The 9,295-nt window shown below is 37.9% G+C and overlaps 1 pseudogene; it reads right to left on the bottom strand.

Moving 5' to 3' along the window:
- Positions 1-6,932: 6,932 nt before the first annotated feature.
- On the bottom strand, positions 6,933-7,029 carry LOC122104641 (annotated as a pseudogene).
- Between the last annotated feature and the right edge of the window lie 2,266 nt (positions 7,030-9,295).

The following is a 9,295-nucleotide window of genomic DNA, read 5'->3' as shown; positions in this document are numbered from 1 at the left end:
TCTAACTGGAGTGAGGTGATATCTCAATGTTGTTTTGATTTGCATTTCTTTTATGGCTAGGGATGTTGAACATTTCTTCATGTGTCTATTGGCCATCCTTCTTTCTTCTTCAGAGAAGTTTCTCTTTAAGTCTTTCGCCCACTTATTTATTGGGCAGTTGTTTCTTTGAGGATTTGTTGTTGGGGGATTCAATTTTTTGAGTTCCAAGTATGTTTTAGATATGAGACCCTTGTCCGTTGTATGGCTAGTAAAGATCTTCTCCCAATCCGTGGGCTTTCTATTGATCTTGCTAGCTATGTCATTTGCCCTGCAGAAGCTCTGCAACTTTATGCAATCCCATTTGTCCAACCTTTCTTTGATTTGTTGTGTTCCCAGGTCTCTATTCAGAAAATTTCGGCCTGAGCCAAGGAGACCCAGGGTTTCTCCTATTCCATCCTGTAATGTTTTCAGAGTGTCTGCTTTGAGTTCAAGGTCTTTGATCCATTTGGAGTTGATTCTGGTGCAGGGTGATATATAAGGATCTAGCTTAAGTTTTCTACATGTAGTTAACCAATTTTGCCAGCACCATTTACTGAAGAGGTTGTCTTTCTTCCATTCTATTGTTTTAGCTCCCTTATCGAAGATTAGATGGCTATAGGTCTGTGGGTTCATTTCTGGGTTTTCAATTCTATTCCATTGGTCCTGAAGTCTGTTCTTATGCCAATACCAAGCTGTTTTGATTACTATGGCTTTATAGTAGAGTTTGAAGTTTGGTATTGATATTCCTCCAGCAGTGTTCTTTCCATTCAGGAGCGTTTTTGCTATTCGGGGTCTTTTATTGTTCCATATGAATTTTTGGATTGCCTCTTCTATTTCCTTGAAGAATGAGGTTGGAATTTGGATAGGTATTGCGTTGAATTTGTAGATAGCCTTTGGAAGTATTGCCATTTTCACGATGTTAATCTTTCCAATCCAGGAGCATGGGAGGTTTTGCCATTTTTTAAGTTCTGTGTTGATTTCCTTTTTCAAGATTTTTAAGTTTTCATCATAGAGGTCCTTCACTTCTTTAGTTAAGTTAATTCCTAGGTATTTTATTTTTTGTGGGGCTATTACAAATGGAGTTGCTTTCCTAATTTCAGCCACACTTTTTTCATTGTTGGCATACAGAAAAGCCATTGATTTTGGGGGGTTAATTTTATAACCTGCTACTTTGCCAAAGTTTTGAATCAGCTTGAGTAATTTGGGAGTGGAGTCTATGGGATTCTTTAAATACAAGATCATGTCATCTGCAAAGAGGGAGAGTTGTATTTCTTCTTTCCCTATTTGGATCCCCTTTATGTCTGCATCTTGTCTTATTGCTGTAGCTAGGCATTCTAATACTAGATTGAAGAGAAGTGGAGAGAGTGGGCATCCTTGTCTTGTTCCTGAGTTAAGAGGAAATGGCTTTAGTTTTTCACCATTGAGTATAATGCTGGCTGTAGGTTTGTCATATACAGCCTTTATTGTATTGAGGAATGTTCCATGGATTCCTAATTTTTCCAACACCTTCATCATAAAGGGGTGTTGGATCTTGTCGAATGCTTTTTCTGCATCTATTGAGATAACCATGTGGTTCTTATTCTTGCTCCTGTTGATATGATGAATAATATTAATTGATTTGGGTATATTGAACCAGCTTTGCATCCCTGAAATGAATCCTGTTTGATCGTGGTGTATGATTTTTTGGATGAATTGTTGAAGTCGATTGGCCAAAATTTTGTTGAGAAGTTTTACATCAATGTTCATCAAAGAAATGGGTCTATAGTTCTCTTTCTTTGATGAGTCCCTGCCTGGTTTTGGGATGAGGGTTTTGATGGCTTCATAGAATGTGTTCGGTAGTGAGTTTTCTCTTTCAATTTCATTGACGAGTTGGAGGAGTATTGGTGTGAGCTCTGCTTTGAAGGCCTTGTAAAATTCCGCTGTAAAACCATTTGGTCCTGGACTTTTCTTAGCTGGGAGGTCTCTTATTGCTGTTTCTATTTCAATGCTTGATATGGGCCTGTTAAGCTGGTTTAACTCATCTTAGTTTAGTTTTGGCATGTCAATATTTGCTAGGAAAAGGTCAATTTCTGTCAAGTTCTCAAACTTATTAGCATAAAGTTTTGAGAAGTATTCCCTTATAATGTTCTGAATCTTGGTTGTTTCTGTGGTGATGTTTCCATTCTCATCTCTGAGTTTATTAACTTGGGTGTGTTCTCTGCTTTTTCTGATAAGATTTGCTAAGGGTCTGTCAATTTTGTTAAGTTTTTCGAAGAACCAACTCTTTGTTTTGTTGATTCTTTCAATAGTTTTCTTGGATTCTAATTCATTCAATTCTGATTTAATTTTAATTATTTCTTTCCGTCTACTGGATTGGGGTTTATCTTGCTGCTCTTTTTCAAGGAGGTTTAGATGTGTGATTAAATTTTTGGTTTCAGATCTCTCCAATTTGTTGATGTAGGAGCTCAGAGCTATAAAATTGCCTCTGAGTACTGCCTTTGTTGTGTCTCAGAGGAGCTGGTAATTTGTGTGCTCATTTTTGTTGAATAGCATGAACATTTGAATTTCCTTTCTAATCTCTTCCATGACCCACTCTTGATTCAGCAGTGTGTTGTTCAGCCTCCATGTGATACCGGACTTTCTTTGGTGGCTTTTGGTGTTGAGTTCTAATTTTATTCCCTTGTGGTCAGAGAGAATGCAAGGTATAACTTCAATGTTTCTGAATTTAGACAAGTTTGCTTTGTGGCCTAAAATGTGGTCTATTTTAGAAAACGTTCCATGTGCTGCTGAGAAAAACGTGTATTCTGATGCTGCTGGGTGAAATGTTCGGTAGATGTCTGTTAAGTCTAGTTGATCTATGCAGCTGCTTAGATCTGTGGTTTCTCTGTTGAGTTTTTGCCGAGTTGATCTATCTAGTGGGGAGAGTGGTGTGTTAAAATCCCCAACAATTAATGTCTTTGGATCTATATGGGATTTGAGGGAAAGTAGTGTTTCTTTGATAAATTTGGGTGCTCCATTGTTTGGCGAGTAGATATTTAGAATTGTAATATCCTCCTGAAGGAGAGATCCTTTAATTAGTATGTAGCGACCTTCTTTATCTCTTCTCACGAATTTTAATTTGAAGTCTATTTTATCTGATAATAAGATTGCAACTCCCGCCTGTTTATGGGGGCCGTTTGCTTGGTAGATTTTGTTCCAGCCTTTAACATTGAAAATGTGTTTGTTTTTACGGGCAAGATGTGACTCCTGCAGGCAGCAGATAGAAGGGTCTTGTTTTTTAATCCAACTAGACAGTCTATGTCGCTTAATTGGAGAGTTCAGTCCGTTAACATTAAGAGATAGGACTGAGAGGTATTTGGGAGTTCCTGACATGTTATCCACCTTCTTGGGGGCTGCGAAAACTGGGTTCTTCCTATGGTTCTTGGATTCTCAGTTTGGGTGCAGTTTCTTGGCCTTTGTTGCGGTCTTGTTGGTTTTCTATGTGTAGGACATCTTTAAGAATCTTTTGTAGGGCTGGTTTGGTGGAGATGTATTGTTTCAATTTTTCTTTGCTATGGAAGGTTTTTATTTGGCCTTCAGTTATGAAGGAGAGTTTAGCTGGGTACAGTATTCTTGGTTGATAGTTGTTTGTTTTTAGGGCATGGCATACATCATTCCAGGCTCTTCTTGCTTTGATTGTCTCTGCTGAGAAATCTGAGGTGATTCTAATTGGTTTCCCTTTATAGGTGATTACCCTTTTCTCCTTGACAGCTTTAAGGATCTTTTCCTTGGTCTGAGTTGATCCTGTTTGGATTATAATGTGACGGTGGGATGTCCTATTCTGGTCTGGTCTATTTGGGGTTCTAAAAGCTTCTTGTATCTGAAGAGGCCTATCTTTTTGTATGTTTGGGAAGTTCTCTGCTAGGATCCTGTTAAACTAATTTCCTAGACCATTAACTTCTGTTTCTAGGTGCTCCTCTACACCCATTATCCTTAGATTAGGCCTTCTGATGGTGTCTTCCAGGTGTTGGATAGATCTATCATACTTCTTGGACTTGTCTTGGATGGTTGTATGTTCTTTCTCTATAATATCTAGGCTGTCTTCAATCCCTGAGATTCGATCTTCTGCATGGTCTAACCTGCTGTCAAGACTCTCTACTTTGTTTTTTATCTCTTTTCCTTCTAATTGGTCAGCTTTGATGGCTTCAAGTTCTTTGTTGAAGCTCTGTTTTAGGTCTTGTATGAATTTCTTTACTTCCTTAATTTGGTGTTCAGTGTTTGTTCTCAAATCACTTAGTTGATTGGTTATGGTTTCTTTGGACTCCCATTCCTTCTGTTGGATTCCCTTCAGCATTCCCTTTGTGGTCTCCCTGACTTCCTTCAGCTCTTTGTTAATGGATTCCATGAATGTCTTTAGTGATCTTTGTGTGTTCTCTACCTGGTCTCTCAATTCCTGAATTACTCTTTGATTAGCTTCCTCGCGTTTGTGGGATTCCTGCAGTTCTCTTTCCTCCCGTTCGTGGGATACCTGCAGTTCTCTTTGAGTGTTCTCAGCCTGCTCACGCCATTCCTCCCTTTCTCTTTGAGTATTCTCAAGTTGTTCACGCAAATCCTGTATCAGTTTTTGAGTAGCTTCCTCACGCTTATGATATTCCTGTATAAACTTTTGGGATGCCTCCTCTCTCTCCCTATCCCGCTCATACAGAGTCCTTTGTAAGTTGTCAAGCTTCTCATTTATCATGTTTGCCACCAGTGTTTGTAGAGCTATTTGGGAACTCTCCTCTGGATTGTTCATTATCTGATCTGACCCCTGATTATCAAGATTGGGAATTGAGATACCCGGATTTGCCATTTTTCTTGTGTTTTTTCGGCTTACTCTGCCCATTTGAGATGAAAATAGCACCAGTTTTGTGCTAGAACACTATCTTAAGGCAACCATCAACCAACGTTTGCATTTATACAGTCAATAGTCTACAGATGCAATCTAGTTCAACAGATACATCTATTCAACATCAAACAACTATATGTTAATGGGCTTTGAACCGCAGAGAAGAATTTGGAAAACCAGGAATTTTTAGGGTTAGGGAGAGATGTGGGTAAAAATTAGGAATAGATTGGTGTGGGGAGGCACAGGGAGAGTTAACTATGTCCTAATCTCAATGCAGGAAATAGGTTGGGTAGGATGTAAGTAGAGAGGGAGAGAAAAAGAAGAAAGGGAAAGGGAAATGAAAAGAGACCAGAAAAAAAATTAGAAACGTAAAAATTAATATAGTTATGGAGATTGAAAGACCATCTATTTAGAGAGGAATGTGAATATAATGAGAAAACAGGAGGGAGATAGAGGAGATGTGAAAAACTTAAAAAATGCTTAAAATATTATATAGGTATAAAGAGGTAGTACTGCTATTAAGGAATTTAAGTCTCAGAGGTTTTGGATTGATTAATAAATTTGTGGATTAAGTGTGTACACAATGGGGGATAGGGTCTACTATTTACTTATGGGTTAATCAGGATGTGCAGGACAAGAGTTAAGTCACATACAGAAGAACAAAAGAAAGGAAAAGGTGAAAAGGATAAGAAAGGGAGAAAAAAAAAGGTCAGAAGTTCAGTAGAGCTAGACAAAAAACAAAAAGATAATTAAGAAAGAAAAAGAGAGAGAAGACAAGAAAAGAAAGGAAAACGTACATTCATGTATTCCTAAAATAAAAATTATAAGAGGGAAAAAAGTTACTGGAAAACAATTATTTTTTCAAAAAAGGCAAAAATTAAAGATTAATAAAAATTTTAGAAAAGGAAAAAAAATGTTTTATATATATAAGGTACCAAAAAAAAAGAAAAAAGAAAAGAAGAAAAAAAGTTCTTTGATTTTTTTTTTTGATTTTTTTGGGAGGGGTGGGAAGAATCCTGTATCTCCCTTTTGTCTGTAACCAGCCTCTTGTTGGAGTCTCTGGTCAGCTTGAGGTCCTGTGGCTTGATTGGTTTCTTAAGTCAGTTTGTTCGAACAGGCAGACAAAAGCTCTGCTTTACCCAAGATTTTGAGATCCCCCTCCCAGGTTAGTTTAATGGGAGGGTGATCTGCTTTGAGAATCACAAAAGAGGGGTGATGAGGCTAGGTTCTGGTAGAGTTGAGGCCTTTCAACAAACAGTAGCTTTTCCCTGGGGCTATTTTGTGAAAAATTCACAGAGCCCACCCTGGAGCCATTCTCAGGGTTTCTGTTTTTCAATTGATTGTGGAGGCTGCTAGAGGGAGGGGCAGCCTCTGGCTCTGGTTACCCAGTGAGGAAAGCCACTCCAATGGCTGGTGCCTGAACTGGGTGACTTTTCCCTGGATGGAGCTGAGTCTGTCAGGTCACTTCGCCGTTAAGTTCTTGTGACCTGTTAAATGACTCGTTTTATTCCAAGGCCTGAGTTGGAGCTAGCAGCTCCTCCGAGCTTTGTCGGTATCCAAGATGGAGATCACCATTGCTGGGGCGGGACGGGTGGCCTTCCCTCCTCTGCTCCCTGAGAAGGAGTGAGGATGTTGGGCTTCTACTCATGCCGAGTCTTGGATCCTGGGTCATCTCTGGTCTGCAAACTGCAGGATGAAGATGTCCGCTCCTTGTCGGTTCTTGCTGGTGTTGAGTAGAATCCTCTCGCCCGCTGCGTCTGGCTCCTTTGTCCCGGACTCTCTGTGTGAGCACTCAGGTATGGCTGCGGCTGCAGTCGCCGCTGCAACCCTGCCACCGCCGCAGCGGCTGCTGGCAGGCGCTCAGATGTGTCTCCTTGTCTTGGCTTCCCCTCTCTTGTCTAACTCTCTGTCCTGTGATGGCACACTTGGTGTGATTCTCTGGCTTAGGACTGTTCACTGGAACTCTAAAACTGCTTTCTATGCGAGAGCTTGTTCAGATTCCAGCTTCTCCTCCGCCATCTTCCCGGAACTCTCATAACTGTTTTTCATTTCTTGCATCTGAAGAATGAAAAATATGGAATACTTCACAAATTTTCATATCATCCTTGTGCAAAAGCCATGTTAATCTCTGTATTGTAATTCAGGTAGACATGCTGCTGAAGCATGTAGTATCTTCTAAATTTACATAGTTAATGATGCAAACTTAAGATAGGCATATATCCTTGGTTGCCTATTTGCAACCAGGAAACATATTGTTCCCAAATTTGCTATTCATCTTATTTCTGCAAAATTCTGTGTATGGTGGAAAAAACTTATATTGTTTGTTCAATTGCTCACATTTGCAATTTTTTGTCAATAACTATTTTAAGTCTTTTTCATTTGAAATTTGATCATACTTTGAAGCCTTCATAGCTAGGTCCAAAGGTGATGGATTTTCAAGTACTTATTTTTTAACTGATTTAGCTTTGTGGAGCTAATGGATTCAAAGTAAGCCTTGCTTAAGAGCTACTTCTAAACTTCTGCAGCTTAAAATTTCCCAAATGAGGTCTTACTGGCACAAATGTCTGCCTGACCCTTTACTCTTGCTCCATGTAAGAACAGACCTACCAGAATATCTTACCCTAACAGCATAGATTGTCTTATTGGAGCAAAACTAATCTTAGTTACAAAGGATCATAAAGTGATGAACAGTTCAGACAGAACTGTTCAGACTAAGCCAGGCGCTGATGGCTCATGCCTGTAATCCTATCTACTCAGGAGGCTCCAGGAGAAGTCCATATGTTTCTCCTTGTTATTAGGCCTTAAATTGGTAATGTTTTAATCACAGTGTTTCCTCTTGCCTCTAGGCTGTACATCTCCGAATGGTAAAGCTTTAAGTTTAATTCTACCAAACACTGAGGTAGAGGTAATGGAATAATATTTTAAAACAGTTGCCTTTGTTACCTTAACCACAAGAGAAAAATGCAAAGCATTTTCTTATATTATATATACTTATATATTTTATATTTATGTGCTGATTTTATATTTCACACAGTGAATCTTACTGGAATTAATTTATAATTTGACAAATTAATTGATATTTATTACAATAAATAGATTGGAATATAAATAATCAGGATTAGAATATATATTAGAATATAAAAAGTATCAATGCAGTGTTTTCAGTATAAACTTGTGATACCTTCTAATTGTTCTTGGTTTCTGAATTCACATGGTAAAAAAAACAATGTTGTTTTCTTTATTCTATAAGGGATTTTACTCTGCTGCTCTGTTTATTGTTTTAACTCGCTGGTCCCAAACTGTTTTTCTCCATATTTCTGAAGCATTCCTACTGATTATACTCGAATTTTGCTGATATGATGTCTAAAAGGTATTATTCTTCCACAGGATCCACGGGTCCTAGGATCCCAGGTCCCAGTTACCTGCATCATCAAATAACTAGGGCAAGAGATCTCACCGAGGCCCATGCAACATACCAACAGAAAGTAATTGAAGACCCATCTTAATTTCTCATTTCCTATATTTCAGGGGCCCAATTCCTTAAAATGCAGGAATTAGCAGTAAGCACTTGGGAAATGCAAGGCAACTTAAAATGCAATGTGAAATCACAAAATGTGAAAGTACAGTAATTCAAACTTTCTATTTTCAGATGACCATCCCATAAGAGTGAACAAGACCACAAATGTCACAAAATGATTTGTAATACCCCTCTTCTAATGATTAATGAATGATTTCAGTCTAGCATCATTAGGCCAAAAAATAGTTCCTGGAAAGATAGATCCATAATTGATCTACCAATGCTAGGAATATTTGTCATACAGTTCAAATATAATTCAGAAAAAACATTGATTGAGAAGAACCTTATTGCTTCAAAACACTAGTACTTCAGTCAAACTTGGTTCTGTAGTGTAAAAAGGTTGTCATTCTCAAACCAATGATAACCTACATTTAATCTCCTGAAAGTATATTCCTTTTCAAATAAACTTTTTAAAAACACATTTGCCAAAATAACACAAGTAGATGATATTTAGTGACGTTACTAGTTTTTCAAGTGTAGGGAGCAAGTTAAAATAGAGTTGATTTATTTACCCAGCACTAATGCCAAACAGGTTCAACCATTCATTAAAGTGAAGAAATAGGACCCCTCACCATTTGTGTTTTTCAGTAGGTGCTTTCGAAAATTTGTTAAATAGATCAGCCTCACATATTTCAAACCAAAACATTAGCTAATAAAGTAAATTTCATCACATAAAAAATACTTTTTAAAAAGTCATGAATAGTTGCCCTATCATATGGTGTTTTATGTTTTCCCTATTTGTCTAACATAGTAAGAAATATGACTTTAAGTCTTGAATATGGGTACTCATCAGAGATTTGACAAACATAAAATCTGTCTTCTTTCTCTATCATATTCCTCTACAGTAGTAAATT

Source organism: Dipodomys spectabilis, unplaced genomic scaffold, assembly GCF_019054845.1.
Source record: "Dipodomys spectabilis isolate Male_0828 unplaced genomic scaffold, ASM1905484v1 ptg000029l, whole genome shotgun sequence".
Lineage (NCBI taxonomy): Eukaryota > Metazoa > Chordata > Mammalia > Rodentia > Heteromyidae > Dipodomys > Dipodomys spectabilis.
Note: the sequence above shows the minus strand (reverse complement) of the source record. Positions and strands in the feature narration are given on the sequence as shown.